Genomic DNA, 16080 nt, shown 5'->3' on the forward strand with positions numbered 1-16080 from the left:
ATTTTCATAATTCAGTAATGAAAGAGAATATAATTATAAAAAGACAGGATTCATTAGTACATTATCCTTTACTGTAATAATTAGGCCATTTAATAGTCTAAGCTGGTAAAAATTATTTCACTTTTCATGTCAAATTACTAACACTGGGTTGTATTGTTCAAACATACCTTACTTAGTCTTTGTTAGATCTAGTTAAAATCTAGTTTGAATCCTAAGACTCCCAATATATGATAGATTACTCCCTTTAACTTTTTCCAAGCATTATCTTATTTTTTCTATTACTTTGGTAGGAGGATGACATTATTTACTTTAAATTCTATGGTGGTAAAAGTGCTTTTTGATTTGAAAGATTTTATTCTCTTCTAGTGTCATTTTACCTGAACTCCTATAGGATCAGTTTTATTTAGTGACATTTTATGTATAAGGTTAAAACTGAGATACTTCGATAAGTCGGAACAAACATTTGAGGCCATGAAGGTACCATATAATGTATGCTGATGGAATAATGTCTTTTAATAAATTATGCTTTGTGTACTAAATAATTTTGTATATAATATGTATCTTTCAAAACAGTTATTGAGGAAAAGACCTGTAGTTTAAAATTTTATAAATGTTCAGCTTGTATTATATATATTTTGATGGTTTAAGACCATGATTATACCTTATGGTATACTGACTACAAGAAATAACAGCTGGATTATCATACAAAGATGCCATGTTTTCTTTTTCTTTTTACTATATTCCTATGGGATAGAATAAAAAAAGAGTATTATTCCTTGGTCCAAATAGTAAAAGGGCCTCATAAAAATGTTAAATGGCATCATCAAAATCTCTGCAATTCCAACACATTGCTTTTTTCAGATAGATTATATTTTTCAAACATTATCCCTAGTCAGTGACAAAATCTGAGTAGACATACAATGATGCATTTTCTTGAAAGTGCCTAATTATTGGGTTATCAGAAAAGTCTTGATGCATTTTTGAAGAGAAAAACAGAAAAACACGTTGTGACTTTCCTGACAACCTAATATGTGCTTTTTGTTATTATGAAATAGTTTATGTATGTAGAGAATTCATTTTTATCGTTAAAATTAATAAAATTTATATGTTTAAAAATTTTATCTATATAACTTTAATTTATATATACAGTGTGACAAAAGGGATGCATTATTACTATAAATGTAATAATATTTTGTATTAAATATTGATCTACTGGGAGGCATACAATGAAGGAAATGTTTAATTTCTTCTCCTCAGTACCAAAAAGTAGAGCAAATGTTTTCATAATATATAAGGATAAATTATATTGTTCATATCTGTTTTGTAGTTTTCTTTTTTCTTTCTAATCATTTTGCCTATTGACTAGAGTATAGAAATTTTTTTTTTTTTGGAGAGATTTTCACTGTAGGGCGCGTGCGCTCGCCAGACAGACAGAGAGAGACATAGAGACAGAAAGCGAGAAATCACCCCCAGGGGGGATGGTCACGCCGCAATCCCTTCTCCTCCATTCTCCTCTTGGGATCTTGGGCATGCACGCACACGCGCCCGGTGTGAGTTTTAAGCCACCGGGTCCGGGACGCAAACCACGGTCGACTATGTGGGAGTCCAGCGACATAGCCATTACGCTAACTGCTGGTTCTCAGAGTATAGAAATTTTTAAAATTAATTAATTTATATCATATTCTTTCACTGAACATTATCACAACATACAAAATGAGATTTCTCATCCAGAATACACTGTAAAGTGGTTTAATCATACATGTTATCATCAACAAATAATTTTCCATTTTTTGTTTCTTGTATATATATATATATATATAAAAAATTTCCCTCCCATTTCATTGATTCACAGAATACCCTAATTAATCTAAATACTTTCAATAGTGAGTTCAGCTGATATTTACTTATCTGTGAACACATGTTGACTTTAGGCACGAAATTCTGTGGGTAGAATGAATATACTATAAAGTAGCAACTAGCTGAGGTTATATAGCTTACTGTGTTTTTAAAAATATATTTAATAATTTTTTTAATTTCAAGAAAGGCAGTTTTCACTTTAATAAATCAAAATCAAAAAATGTTAGGAGAACTTTGCTTAAAACTTAAAGCCAGGAAACAGGGTAGGATTTTGTTCCAATAGTAGGTACATGGACCTGTCCACAACTTAAGAGAAGACAAAAATCCATAACTCTAGACAACAAAGCCTGGAAGAAGGGCAGTAACGTTATAGTCAAAAGTCATAAATTTCTATTTCACCAGTTCAGACTCATGTACTTTATCTTATGTTGTGGTCCTGTTTTTCCATTTGAATTGTGCAGAGGCACAAGAAATATGAGAAACCAAGAAAATACCTCTCCCTGAAGAGAAAATTCTGTTTGAATTCTGGAAGATAACATTCAACTCTGGACCTGTCCCTACCAGTAAGTTGGCCATTTTCTTAGTTGTTTTTGAACTCTTATTTCTGTGTGTCTCACTTTAGTTTTTCTGAGATAGCACTCCCTTCAGAACTTCTTGGAGAACTGGTCTGGTGTTGGTAAATTCTTTAAGGTTTTGTTTATCTGAGAATGTTCTTGCCTTCTCTACCCATATGAAGGATAATCTTGGCCAGATATAGCATTCTTGGTTGAAATTATTTTTCACTTAACACTTTGAGTATATTCCCCCCTCCCCCCCTTTTTTTTGGGATTGGTTTTTGCTATAGGGTGTGTGCACTCGCCAGAAAGACTGAGAGAGACAGAGAAACAGAAAGTGAGAAATCACCCCCCTACATGGGAATCCATCGACATAGCATTACGCTAACTGCTGGTCTCTATTTTCCCATTCTTTCCTTGCTTACGTTGTTTCAGATAGGAGGTCCACTGTCAGCTGGGATGGGATATCCTTTGCAGGTAACTTGACGTTTTTCTCTTGCCAATCTTAGTATCTTGCTTTATCTGTGGTTTTGGTCAAACTGGCTATAAAACTATAGGACTTCTCCTTCTTGGAGAAAGTCTTCTTGGGTTGATCCTATTTGGGGTCCTTTGTATTTGTTGAGTCTGGATCTTTGAATGCCTCTCTAGGTTTGGAAAGTTTTCTTCCAGGATTTTATGAAATAGATTATCAATACCCTTATTAGTCTCTTCACCTTCTGGGATATTATCTGAATATTTGGACATTTAATGGTATCTAGTATTTCTTGTATATTATTCTCATTTTGAGGGGCTATTTTCTCAGTCTTTGTGGTGGATTTTACTAGTCCAGCAATTCTGTCTTCTATATTTGAGATTCAATTTTCTGTATGATCTAGTCTGCTTTTAATACTTTCAAGGGAGGTTTTGGACTTCCTGTATTATAACCTCATCTCCAACAGTTCCATCTGATTCTTTTTTATGGTGCATTATTTCCTCTTTCAGCTCTTGCAAGAACTTCCTCACCTCCTAGAACTCATTGGCTTTTTTCTTCTGGAGTTTATTGTCTCTCTTTTCTTCCATCTCTGTTAATTTTGTCACTATGAATATTTGGAATTCTTTATCAGACATTTCTGTGAGTTCCATTGTACTGTCTGTGGATGAAGAGAAGTTATTCTTTTCTCTTGGGGGAGAGGTATTTTCTTGGTTTCTCATATTTCTTGTATATCTGCAGTGATTTCTAGTCATCTATGGGTTATTTGTTTCTTCCTAATTTCTAGAAGTTCAATCTAAGTGAACAGAAGTGCACAGGAGGAAGTGGTCTGAAAATACATTGCTGTTAGGTTTTTCTCCCTTTGTGTTGCAGATTAAGTAGGAATTGAGGAATATGTTGACCCTAATAGTATTTGGATGCTTGGCTGCATTTCACTTAGACCTGTCTAGACACAGTGCATGGAGGCTAAGCAGCAAAGTGATGAGGAAAAAGAAAAAGAATAAGAAAACAGAGAAAGAAAAAAGAGAAAAAAAAACCCAAAGAAACAAACAAAAATTATTTATTTATTCTAAAAGCAAAATTAAAACTACAGCACGCTAGCGCACCACGTGAAAGTGCTAGATCTCAGCTTTCATGGCAGACTGTTTTCTTGTTTGAAGGCCTGCGCTTCTTGCCTTTCCTAAATGGGAGGGGGAAAAGAGGAAGGAATTCAGAGACAGGAAAATATTTTACCTTAAAAAAATTAAAAAGAAGAAAAATAAAAAAAAAAAAAAGACAGAGAGATAGAAAGAGACAGAGAGAGAAGGATAGATGGGGCTCTACCAGGGTGACTTATCAGCAGAACATCTTCATTGCTCTTATCCCTGAAAGCAATAGATCTCAGCTCTCATGGTCGACTCAGTCTTGTCTCAAGTACAGGAATTTTTTGTTCAAAAAGTAAAAAAAAGTGCTATTGCAAGTACTAAAATATTGGGTCTCAAGTATAGGAATTTTTTGTTCAAAAAGTAAGAAAAAGTGCTATTGCAAGTACTAAAATATTGGATCGTTGGAAAAATCATGACACATTTTGCATAGAAAAACATAGAAAAATATGCCATGACTTTTCTGATGACCCAATATATGAGAAATCAGGTGGCATGGTGGTTAAGGCATGGATAACTCTATGATTTGAGTCCTAGACCTGGGGGCTTGTAAAACACATTTGGAACACATGCGTATATGCTCAACATCCCTAGAGGAGAATGGAGGAGAAGGAATTGCAGCGTAACCATCCTCTCAGTGTTGGTTTTTCACTTTCTTTCTCTATCTGTCTGTCTCTGTCACTGTTTAGTGAGCGTGTGAGCCCTATGTCAAGAATCTAAAATTATTAAAAATAAAAAAAACCCTGAAACACAAAAAATTTAATTCTGAAAACTGTCAAACCATCATGTTATATTGAAAATAAAACTACTGAAACACAAAAACTTTAATTCTGAAAACTGTCAAACCATCATGTTTTCTCTGTTTGCTAAAAGAGTGTAGACTTGATATTGGGTTGTTTTTGCATAGAAAAACATGTCATGACTTTTCTGACTTCCCAGTAGTTCTCAGGGGGTCCTACATTGCAACTCAAAGCACGTGTGCACATGGTTTATCCTTTCTCACCAGGGGTCAGACCAACATGCTGTGCCCTGGGTGCCAACAGAGAAGTCAGTTACTTTTTCTCATTGGCTTTCTCCCCATTCCATAGCAGACAGATGACCTACAAAGAATTTCAGCCTTCAAGTCAAGGTGCACTTAGTGCCCAGATGGGTAGAAAACATGCTGCTGAGAAGCCATAGTCAGCTGTCCCTGGTCATGCTCGTGTCCACTTCATCCTATGTTTTCAGTGCCAGGTCTATCAATTATAGTCCTAAAGAAAGTGTTGGGACTCATCTGTTGACACAGGACTTTTCTTCTTCACAAGACTAGACACAATGAGAAGAAAAGACCATCGGGCTGTAAAACTACCTACTTCAGTTTAACTTTGCTGTGGATGTTCTTGTCAATATGGTGGATATACATACCACTGGGGTCTGTTCTGTCTGGTGTTCGGAACAGTCTGAGAAAAATGGAAAGAAGAAAAGGTCACAGTTTACTAAAAAAGCATAACAAAGATCACACGATGAATAATTTGTTGTCACTATAACACATTACGTAACAGTTATTAACACACTGAACAATGTGTTGAACACCCTTAGATAATTCACTAACCCTTAGATTTAATGCTCTGTTTATATAAGCATTTTAACTAAAGGGTGAAAATATTTTTCTGTGTTATGTTTTTTTGAATGCTGAGCAAAATAATCTATGGTTTCACTTGCTATGCCTTCACTTTGAGATCTTTCAGAATTAGGCATGCTTTACTCTAATTTAAACTATAAATTATTTATTTAAGTGATATGAAATGAAAATTTCTGGACAACATGGGAGAAAGAGAAAGTATATATTTAAGAACCTGATTAGATTTGATGACATAATGTATTAAAAGCCTATAGATAGGCCCAGAAGGTGATGTAGTGGTTAAGGCACTGGACTCCCATATGGCTGAACACATTGTGAGTCCTGGACCTGGTGGCTTGCTTTCTCACTTTTTCTCTCTGTCTCTCTGTTGTGAGCACATGTGTCCTGTAGTAAATTAAAAAATAATAATAAATAAAATTGAATAAAATGCTTTTAAAAAGATACTACAGATAATAAACCTTCAAAAATATTTGAATGTAAATAAATATGTAGAAAATTCCATGCTCTTAAGTACAAGTGGTGCAAGAAATAGCAAATTTCTATCACTGAAAAAAAAAAAAGAGGAAAACAATTTTAAAAATGTGAAGTTTGTACATGGGACATTGAATAGATATTAATAGATAACGAAATTGGTTTAACTGACTAATTTTAGTAAAGATAAAATGTGATCAATCTATATAGGTAATAGTGTACATAGCCTACATTGAAACATTTTTATATAAATATTTTATTGAAAATATATATAAAAAACAGTTTTTCAATTAATATTTCTTTGCCAGGACTACTAATATTGCATTCTGTTAGATGAGGCAACCCAAGAAAGTATTTCTCTGATTTCCAAGTTCTTCTGTATCCTGTTATTTAGAGTTAAAACACTTATTTGTGGAATGATAAAAATAGCTTTATCCAATAATTTAGTTTTCTTTTTCTATTTACCCATAAGTTTATTTTCTTTTTATGCGTTCATTGGAGAGAGACAGTGAGAAAGGGACAAGAAATCACTCCTCAGGTGAAATGGTCATATAGAAATTCTTTCTCCAGTCTCCTATCAGGATTTTGGGCACACACTCACATATGCCTGGCATGATTTTTAAGTTGCCAGGTCCAAGACTCAAACGATGGAGTTGGCTGTGTGGGATCCAGCCACCTTAACCTCCATGCAGGAAAACAATTTTAAAAATGTGAAGTTTGTACATGGGACATTGAATAGATATTAATAGATAACGAAATTGGTTTAACTGACTAATTTTAGTAAAGATAAAATGTGATCAATCTATATAGGTAATAGTGTACATAGCCTACATTGAAACATTTTTATATAAATATTTTATTGAAAATATATATAAAAAACAGTTTTTCAATTAATATTTCTTTGCCATGACTACTAATATTGCATTCTGTTAGATGAGGCAACCCAAGAAAGTATTTCTCTGATTTCCAAGTTCTTGTGTATCCTGTTATTTAGAGTTAAAACACTTATTTGTGGAATGATAAAAATAGCTTTATCCAATAATTTAGTTTTCTTTTTCTATTTACCCATAAGTTTATTTTCTTTTTATGCGTTCATTGGAGAGAGACAGTGAGAAAGGGACAAGAAATCACTCCTCAGGTGAAATGGTCATATAGAAATTCTTTCTCCAGTCTCCTATCAGGATTTTGGGCACACACTCACATATGCCTGGCATGATTTTTAAGTTGCCAGGTCCAAGACTCAAACGATGGAGTTGGCTGTGTGGGATCCAGCCACCTTAACCTCCATGCCACCTGCTACCCCTCTCCCATAATTATTTTTTTAACTTTGAGTGATGTATATTGAAAAAAGTACACATTGCTCGAATTCATATTTTACATATACTACTGACAAATTTCCATAGGAAAAGATGAGGGAATTGAGTAGATAGAACTTTTTTTTGAATTATTTTATTTAACTTTATTTATTTTTAATCTTACTAGACAGAAGGAGTGAGCAAGAGAGAAAGCAAGCCACCAGGTCTGAGACTCAAACCACGGTTGACCATGTGGAAGTCCAGCGTCCTTCACCACGACTCCACCTGCGGGCTCCAGGGCAGAGAGAACTTTGACTCAAAAGAAAAAGACTGTGAAAGTGACTGAAGACGAACTGCCTACTTAATAATACCATCCTAATTCCTAAATTCATGAAGTCAGGTAACAACACTTTAATGGAGTATTCATTCTCATTGTGAGGAAAAATATTACAATCCATCAGGGGCCATATTAATCACTATTTGTTATACTTTATGAAGCAAATCCTCTAATCTCTCTCAGAAGGGATAGAAGAAATAAAATAACCCACAATGTCCACTTTGAGATTAGTGGCCTTTTTTTTTTTATTAAAAATGTCTTGTGGAGTGAGATTATATGAACATCCTTCTCAATTAAAATGTACAAATATTGCTTTATTCGTTTATGAATGAGTTTAATATCCCACAGAGCATTGATGCATTCAGATCCGTAGGCTGCATATAAACTTCTGACTTTCTGGTTTAATAACAGGAGTCCCAGAAATGTCTTATACTAATTCAGCTTTCTTTTTCTTTTTCTTTTTTTTTTTTTTTTTTTTGGAGAGGTTTTTGCTATAGGGCACATGCGTTTGCCAGACAGACAGAGACAGAGAGACAGAAAGTGAGAAATCACCCCCCAGGGGGGATGGCCATGCCGCAATCCCTTCTCCTCCATTTTCCTCTTGGGATCTTGGGCACGCATGCACACGTGCCCGGTGTGAGGTTTAAGCCACTGTGTTCGGGACGCGAACTGCGGTCGACTATGTGGGAGTCCAGTGACATAGCCATTACACTAACTGCTGGTCCCAGTAATTCAGCTTTCTATGGAGTGGGGAAAAAAATGCTCATCAGTGGAAGTCTTAGGGCCTATTGTTTTCTTAACTCTGTAGGTCTAAGGTTCTCATTCTGTGATTTATGAATATGTTTGTGTGTTTGTGCATGTGCTTGGGGTGAACACTTACAGTGATTCATAACTGAAGTGTTTAGAAGTACTGTACAGCAGGGTTACCCCCACTGGCATTTGAGGCCAGGTAATATTTTTTGGTCTAGAAGTTGTCCCATACATTATTAGAGGGCAGGATGTTTAGTAGCATCCCAGGCTTCTAACAGTTAATTAGTTGTCTGTAACTCCTTTTCCCCAGATTCACCCGTTCTGGCCGCTAAAAAAGTCTCAAAAAATGGTCGAATGAATCCCAGTAAAAATCAGTATAGTTGAAAAACACTATACTATAATATGAATATTATATAGAATTTTTTAGGGGTTTCATTTACTTGGTTACAAAATTTTATTCTACTTTTACCTCATCTTGTAACATATGTAATTCTAGTAAACATACTTACAAGCAAGGCCTTTTATTGTCTTCTGCCTGAGAGTAGTAAAGAAGGTAAACAATCATTTAGCCTATGCAGCTGAGTTTTGACTATGAAATAATCAAGTTTAGTAAAAAGACCTAGATTTTTGTCATAGTTCTACCATTTTTAGCTATGTTACCTAGAAAATATCCTAGCTGGACCTTAGTATCCTTATCAATGAAAGGTTAGTAATGTTGGTGTGGCTCCATGGCCTAGTGATTAGGGTAGCTGGATTTCAATATGCGAAAACCGTGGCTAGAATCTTGGATTCAGAGGCTTGAGAGTGTGTGTTAATGTCCAGAATCCCAACAAGATGAAAAAATTGAGATGAGGGGGTGCTTTTCTCTCTTTTCCTCTCTCTCTCTTTCTGGTGAAGGCACATGCCCTGGCATAATTAAAAAGAAAAACAAGTTGCTAATATTAACTAAGTCTATCCCATAGGGCGTTTAAACATCAATATGATTGTAGATATGAAAGTGCTTTGTAAACCAAAGAGTGCTGTTGACATACAGGACAGCGTCACTAAAATACTGTGGAGAGTGACAAGTCAAGTGAATTGTGCTCTCTTTCAACAGACATCAGTGGAGAGAACCTCCAAATGGAGTATACTGATTTCTCAATGCTCTCAAAATTTATTAACTACAAAATTTCACATGCAACACTTGGCCATTATTACAGGATTTGGCCTTCAAGTATGTAAATAGGTATTCTGTTTTTGTTAAGATTCTGCCTTCTTAGAAAGAGATGAGAAATAATGACCCTAACTCCCAACCCAGAATAAAAAATCTAAATTATCATATTCTTTTAAGTTCCAACAGGTTCTTAATTATAAGAATGATTACAAACTTGACTTTTTTCCTCAACATCTTTCCATGAAGTCTCATTATCGATCAAAAGAAGATACAGGTTTCTCATTAAACTTTGTTTTAATGGGTCTCAAAATTCTGTGACTGGTTTTGATCAAGGTGTTTCCATGAAAAAGTACTGATTTTAAAAATTGAAAACTTAGGGGCCGGCAGGTGTCATGGTGGTTAAAGCAAAACTTAGGGGCCAGCAGGTGTCATGGTGGTTAAAGGCACTGGATGCCCACATGGTCAACCACAGTTTGAATCATTGACTGGAGGCTTGCTTTCTCACTTTCTCTCTCTCTTTCTCTTTCTGTCCCTCTCTGGTCAAATAAAAATAAATCAATAAAGTTAAATAAAATAATTTTAAAGAAAAAACCCTAATAAGTTAAAATTGCTACACCCACAAAAAATAAAATGGTTCACAAAACATATTCCTTTCCTTATGAAGATTTTATGATACATTGTTATCATTAACCAGTCTTTTACTATCAAACTTAAATGGCCAATTGAGACAAACAGTTCTGGGACTCTTCTTCCACCACTGGTAAGACTGTGGTGGCAGGAATTAGGGATATTCACTTAGCCTTCTGAGCTTTCTGGGCAGATGTGGTGACCGTCTTGGTGACCAGTGGCCTTCTTTTTCAGGGCTTTGATGACACCCACTGAAACTGTCTCAAATCATGAACAGCAAAAAAAAAACCCAGAGGAGGATAGTCAGAGAAGCTCTCAACACACATGGGCTTGCCAGGAACTATATTAATAATGGCAGCATCACTGGATTTCAAAAATTTAGGGCCATCTTCCCGTTTTTTTTACCAGAACGGCAATCAATCTTTTCTTTAGCTCTATAAACTTGCAAGCAATGTGAGCTGTGTGACAGTCCAGTACAGGGGCATAGCCAGCACTGATCTGGCCTGGATGGTTCAGGATAATCACCCGAGCAGTGAAGCCAGCTGCTTCCATTTGAGGGTCATTTTCGCTGTCACCAGCAATATTGCCATGTTGAACATCTTTGACAGATATGTTCTCGACATTGAAGCCCACATTGTCCCCAGGAAAAGCTTCACTCAGAGCTTCATGGTGCATCTCAGCAGACTTTACTTCAGTTGTCACATTGACTGATGCAAAGGTGACCACCATACCAGGTTTGAGCACAGCAGTCTCCATTTGCCCCACAGGGACAGTCCCAATACCATCAATTTTGTACACATCCTGGAGGGGCAGACACAAGGGCTTGTCAGTTGGACGAGTTGGTGGCAGGATGCAATCCAGAGCTTCAAGCAGTGTAGTTCCACTGGCATTGCCATCTTTACGGGTGACTTTTCATCCCTCGACCCATGGCATATTAGCACTTGGCACCAACATGTCACCATTCCAACCAGAAATTGGTACAAACGCTACTGTGTCGGGATTGTAGCCAATTTTCTTAATGTAGGTTCTGACTTCTTTAAGAATTTCCTCATATCTCTTCTGACTGTAAGGTGGCTCAGTAGAATCCACTTTGTCAACACCAACAGTTAGTTGTTTCACACCTAGTGTGTAAGCAGAAGGGTGTGCTCATGGGTCTGCCCATTCTCAGAGATACCAGCTTCAAATTCACAGACACCAGCAGCAACAATCAGGACAGCACAGTCAGCCTGAGACGTGCCTGTAATCCTGTTCTTGATAAAGTCTCTGTGTCCTGGGCATCAATGATAGTCACATAATACTTGCTGGTCTCAAATTTCCACAGGGAGATATCAATGGTGATACCATGCTCATGTTCAGCTTCCAGTTTATCCAAGACTCATGCATATTTTCAATGGTTCTTTTGTCCGTCCCATCACTTTTGTAGACCAGATGACCCATAGTGGTGGACTTGCCAGGATCTGTGTTTCCAATGACAACGACGTTGATGTGAGCCTCCTCCTTTTAGCTTTGATTCAGTAGTGATTTTCATGACACCTGTATTCTGGCAGCAAACCCATTGCAAAAAAGCAATAAGAAATTAAAGGAAACCATCATTATGTAAAAAAAAAAAGCTTACTAATTAATATCTTAGAAATTTAAAAAATAATAAATAAAATTAAATAAATAGTTCTTTAAAAAATTAACATCTTATGCCATTTTTATCTCGGCTTTATGGATTTGAGAATACTAAAGAATTAGAAATTGCTATACATTATAGTTTCTAGTTCATTATTTCTTTATTTTTATTTTTTATTTTTTATTTTTTTTTTTGGAGAGATTATCACTGTAGGGCGCGTGCGCTCGCCAGACAGACAGAGAGAGACATAGAGACAGAAAGTGAGAAATCACCCCCCAGGGGGGATGGTCACGCCGCAATCCCTTCTCCTCTCGGGATCTTGGGCACGCACGCACACGTGCCCGGCGTGAGTTTTAAGCCACTGGGTCCGGGACACGAACCGCGGTCAACTATGTGGGAGTCCAGCGACATAGCCATTACGCTAACTGCTGGTTCCCCAGTTCATTATTTCTTATAGTCTCTCATCCTTACAGGGAAGATCTATTTTCTGGTTACTGCAGAAATTTTATGGCATTTTGCAGTTCCTACAATATTCAGAATCAAATTTAACAAAAGGAAAATAGACGGTTAAGCCTGCAAACCCACAGGAAACATGTTATTCCACATTTCCAACAAGCTGATCAAAAACTTCCCTTGAAAGGCTCTCTGTCTTCTCTGAATCTCACTCCCTTCTTCTCATTTACAAAATAGACACCATATCTTTCTTTGAGCCTCGCAAGACTTACATGATTTTATGGATATGAATCCTGCTGCCATTTAGCTACCTGCCTTTGGGGATAGGTGAGCAGTGTTACCTTTGATAGAAGAGCAAGGTCACTTCATAATAATGGATAAAGAGATTTTTCTGGGTTATTGCAATTCAGGGGCAGGATTTTTCATATACCTGACAAAACTGGTAAAAAGCTGTAGGTCAGTGGTTTCCAATTTATTTGCATTATTTTACAGATACAACATGTGGCCCAAGGATGTGTGTTTACTGCATTATTTAAGACTATTCTATTTTACCTATTGAAAAATAAGAAAATATATAAAGGAGATAGGTGAAATGGATTATAGAAAAAAATAGCTTGTTAGCTTTTTTGACAGAGATAGAATAAATAGCACTTATAGATAAGAAGTGATAGATGATGGTATGGGTTGAATTACATATTTTTAAGAATTATTTTATTTAGCTCTAGTTATTTATTTTAATTTTGAACAGATAGAGAAAGAAAGTGAGAAAGCAAGCCGCCAGGTCTGAGACTGGGACCATGGTTGACCATATGGGAATCCAGTGCCCTTAACTACTACGCCACCTGCAAGTCCTGAATTGTGTTTCTTAAATTCATGAGTTGTTGTCCTAACATCCAGTATCACAGGATGTGACCTTATTTGGAAATAGCATTGTTGGAGTTGAAAATATATAAGATGATGCTATACTGGAGTAGGGTGGGTCCCTAACACAACATAAATTGGTGCCCTTATAAAAAGGGAAAATTTGGACACAGATGTGTACAGAGGGAATGGCTTGTGAAGATGAAGACAGGGATTGGCGTGATGCAGCAGAAGCCAATGAATGCCAAAGATTACTAACCAGCCACCTGATGCTAGGGAGAGGCATGGAATAGATTTTACCTTGTAGCTCTCAGGGAGAAGCAACACTGATGACACACAGCCAGACTCCATAACTTTCTTTTGTTTAAGCTACATAGTTTGTGGTACTCTGTTACATCAGCCCTAGTAACTAATACAAAACTCAGGCACAGGTGTTTGTGAAGCACTCTGAATAAATGAACACATTCTTTAAGATTCAGAAAGTACTTACACCCTATCCTATGTGTGTTAACTTTTCCCAGCTCTTTTCCCTTGATTTTTGTTGCTGTGAGTTTAGGACTAATTAAAAAAAAAATTGTGTAAATCAAAACATTTCACACTGGTCTGTAAGCCCTTCTCTTCAATGACCTCTAGATTAGTTTACTGGTAGTGTACCGAAAGGCTTTCCATCACATAAAACTAATTTCCCTGATTGATAATCTTTTTATAACCTAAAATCCAGTTTTCATTTTTGTATTTTTTGCATTCCTCAAAGAAATGAGTAGAGCTTTATGAAATGTGTAGATTCTTTGATTTTTCCTGCTGTTCAAGTTCTGGTGTAATAGAAAACAAGTTAAAGAGTTTCTAGAGAAGCTTTTTTTGAAACTGTGAGCATCATGGCTTTATTCTAGGAATGTATTGATTCTACTATTGTATACTCAGTATTTCATTATTACAGTTGTTCTTATTTTATTTCTGGATTGTGATTTTATTTAAGAAATACTAGAAGTATGCTGAAAGGTTGGATCACAATTATGAGATCTTTTATTTCCCCAAAATATCATTTTATGTGGTTATAAAACTCTGTTTAAGGGGTTGGCAGGTCGTATAGTGGCTAAGGGCATTGTACTCCCACATGGCCGACCATGGTTCAAATCCTGGATCTGGCGGCTTGCTTTCTCACTTTGCCTCTCTCTCTCATTCACTCTCTGCCTCTCTGGTCAACTTAAGCTTAATAAAAATAAGTAAATAAAGTTAAATAAAATAATTCTTTAAAAAATCTGTTTAAAATTTTAACTTTATTTTTGATTTCTTTTCCTTAGTAAAACATTTACAATTTTTTTCAAATATAGTCACAAAGGGAGCCCAAAATGCCTTAGAAATAAATTTTGTGAAGGATGTTTTCTATTTCTTACATTAAGTAAATTCCTTATTTAATTGATTTTCAAGGTTGCCTGTCATTGCTTAACTTCTTTATTTGTACCCTACTTGCTTATCATACCTGCAAGACACCTCAAGGGATTTTTAGGTTTATGCTTGTTTCTGTCCTTTTATTTTTTAACTGCTCACGGAAGCGAAGACGGTATCATTTGGATGTTTTCTTGCTATTTATAACTACAATTCTCTTGAGACAGGGGTCAAATTAACTCATGAGCTTTGATCCTAGTAATTTACATTTTGAATGTTTATCTCTTTCTAAAAGTAGAGACTTACCATTCAAGCACGCTATTCCGAAAGGGATAATGCAAGTGAACAGTCTGGTTGCTGATGTAATACAGTATGATTAAAGAGTATAGGACTATGTCTACCCTTCTCTAGTGGTAGAATGGCATTACATTTCAAAAATAAAGCAGTGATTGATTCATCCATTTCCTAAAACACTCTTTGCTTTGGCAAAAACTATGAATTTGTCATCTAGTCATTTCAAAAAGTGATTTTGCAAATCAGCTAGCAGCATGTTCTGTGTGTGCTTAAGCCTGAAAGTCAGACTGCGAAATCCTGGTTTTAGCCCTTGCACTTGTGTAACCTTGGACAAGTTACTCAAGTCCATAAGCCTCATGTTCCTCATCTGTAAAATCAGGTTCTTAAGAGCAGCCACTTTATAGCAATACTATAAGGATTAAATGAAACAGCGCTTGGAAAATTCTTAGCATAGTGTATGTTGAAAGGACTTTATACCTACTAGTTTTTTGCTCATTTTTACTTCCAGTATTCAGTAAGCTTAACATTATATGTATTTCTCTCTTTGAATGATGGACTTAGATTGCAAAGATGTCAGATATTGTCCCTTTCATGAAGGTTCTCAACAATCTGTTCATTAGTTGGGGAGAAAGTGCATATAAAATTATTTCACTGTACTATGATGAAGGCATGCAGTGGGGACACTGCCCAGAAATGGGGTACTCGTGCCATGTGGAAAGTCAGGAGAGGTTTCCTAGTTAATGAAGAAAAGTCATGTAAAAACTAGTCAGGGTTAGAAGGAGCCAACTTGAGCAATAGCAGCAGTCTTGTAACACGTTAGTATATGCATGAACTGAAAATTGCTTAATTCCAAAGATGCAAAATGGGAAGAATGGGAAATGAAGAAATTGAACTACTGTTCTAATCATGTCATAGTAAGGAGCTCAACCTTTATTCTTTGTGTAATAGAGACCAAGTGAAGTATTTAGCATGGCCCTTTCTGTGTGAAGTGTGGAAGATGCGCTGAAAGCAGTCAAGCAGAAGTGATAATGACTATTTGCATGGAGACAGCAAGCCAGAGGTAGAGAAGAATGGGTAGGTGTGAAAATATTTAGAAAGTAAGTAGGCAGGGGGCCAGCAGGTGGCGTGGTGATTATAAGGGCAACGGACCTATTGCAGTTTGAGTCCCAGACCTGGCAGCTTGCTTTCTCTTTCC

The 16080-nt window shown here is 36.2% G+C and overlaps 2 pseudogenes; one reads left to right on the forward strand and one right to left on the reverse strand.

Moving 5' to 3' along the window:
- Positions 1 to 10371: 10371 nt before the first annotated feature.
- On the reverse strand, positions 10372 to 11776 carry LOC102502201 (elongation factor 1-alpha 1 pseudogene; annotated as a pseudogene).
- Positions 11777 to 14926: 3150 nt separating this feature from the next.
- Positions 14927 to 16080, forward strand: part of LOC114004708 (NADH dehydrogenase [ubiquinone] 1 beta subcomplex subunit 6-like) — a 3658-nt pseudogene continuing 2504 nt past the window's right edge.

This window comes from Tupaia chinensis, unplaced genomic scaffold, assembly GCF_000334495.1.
Source record: "Tupaia chinensis unplaced genomic scaffold, TupChi_1.0 Scaffold139677_1, whole genome shotgun sequence".
NCBI classification, from domain to species: Eukaryota; Metazoa; Chordata; class Mammalia; order Scandentia; family Tupaiidae; genus Tupaia; species Tupaia belangeri.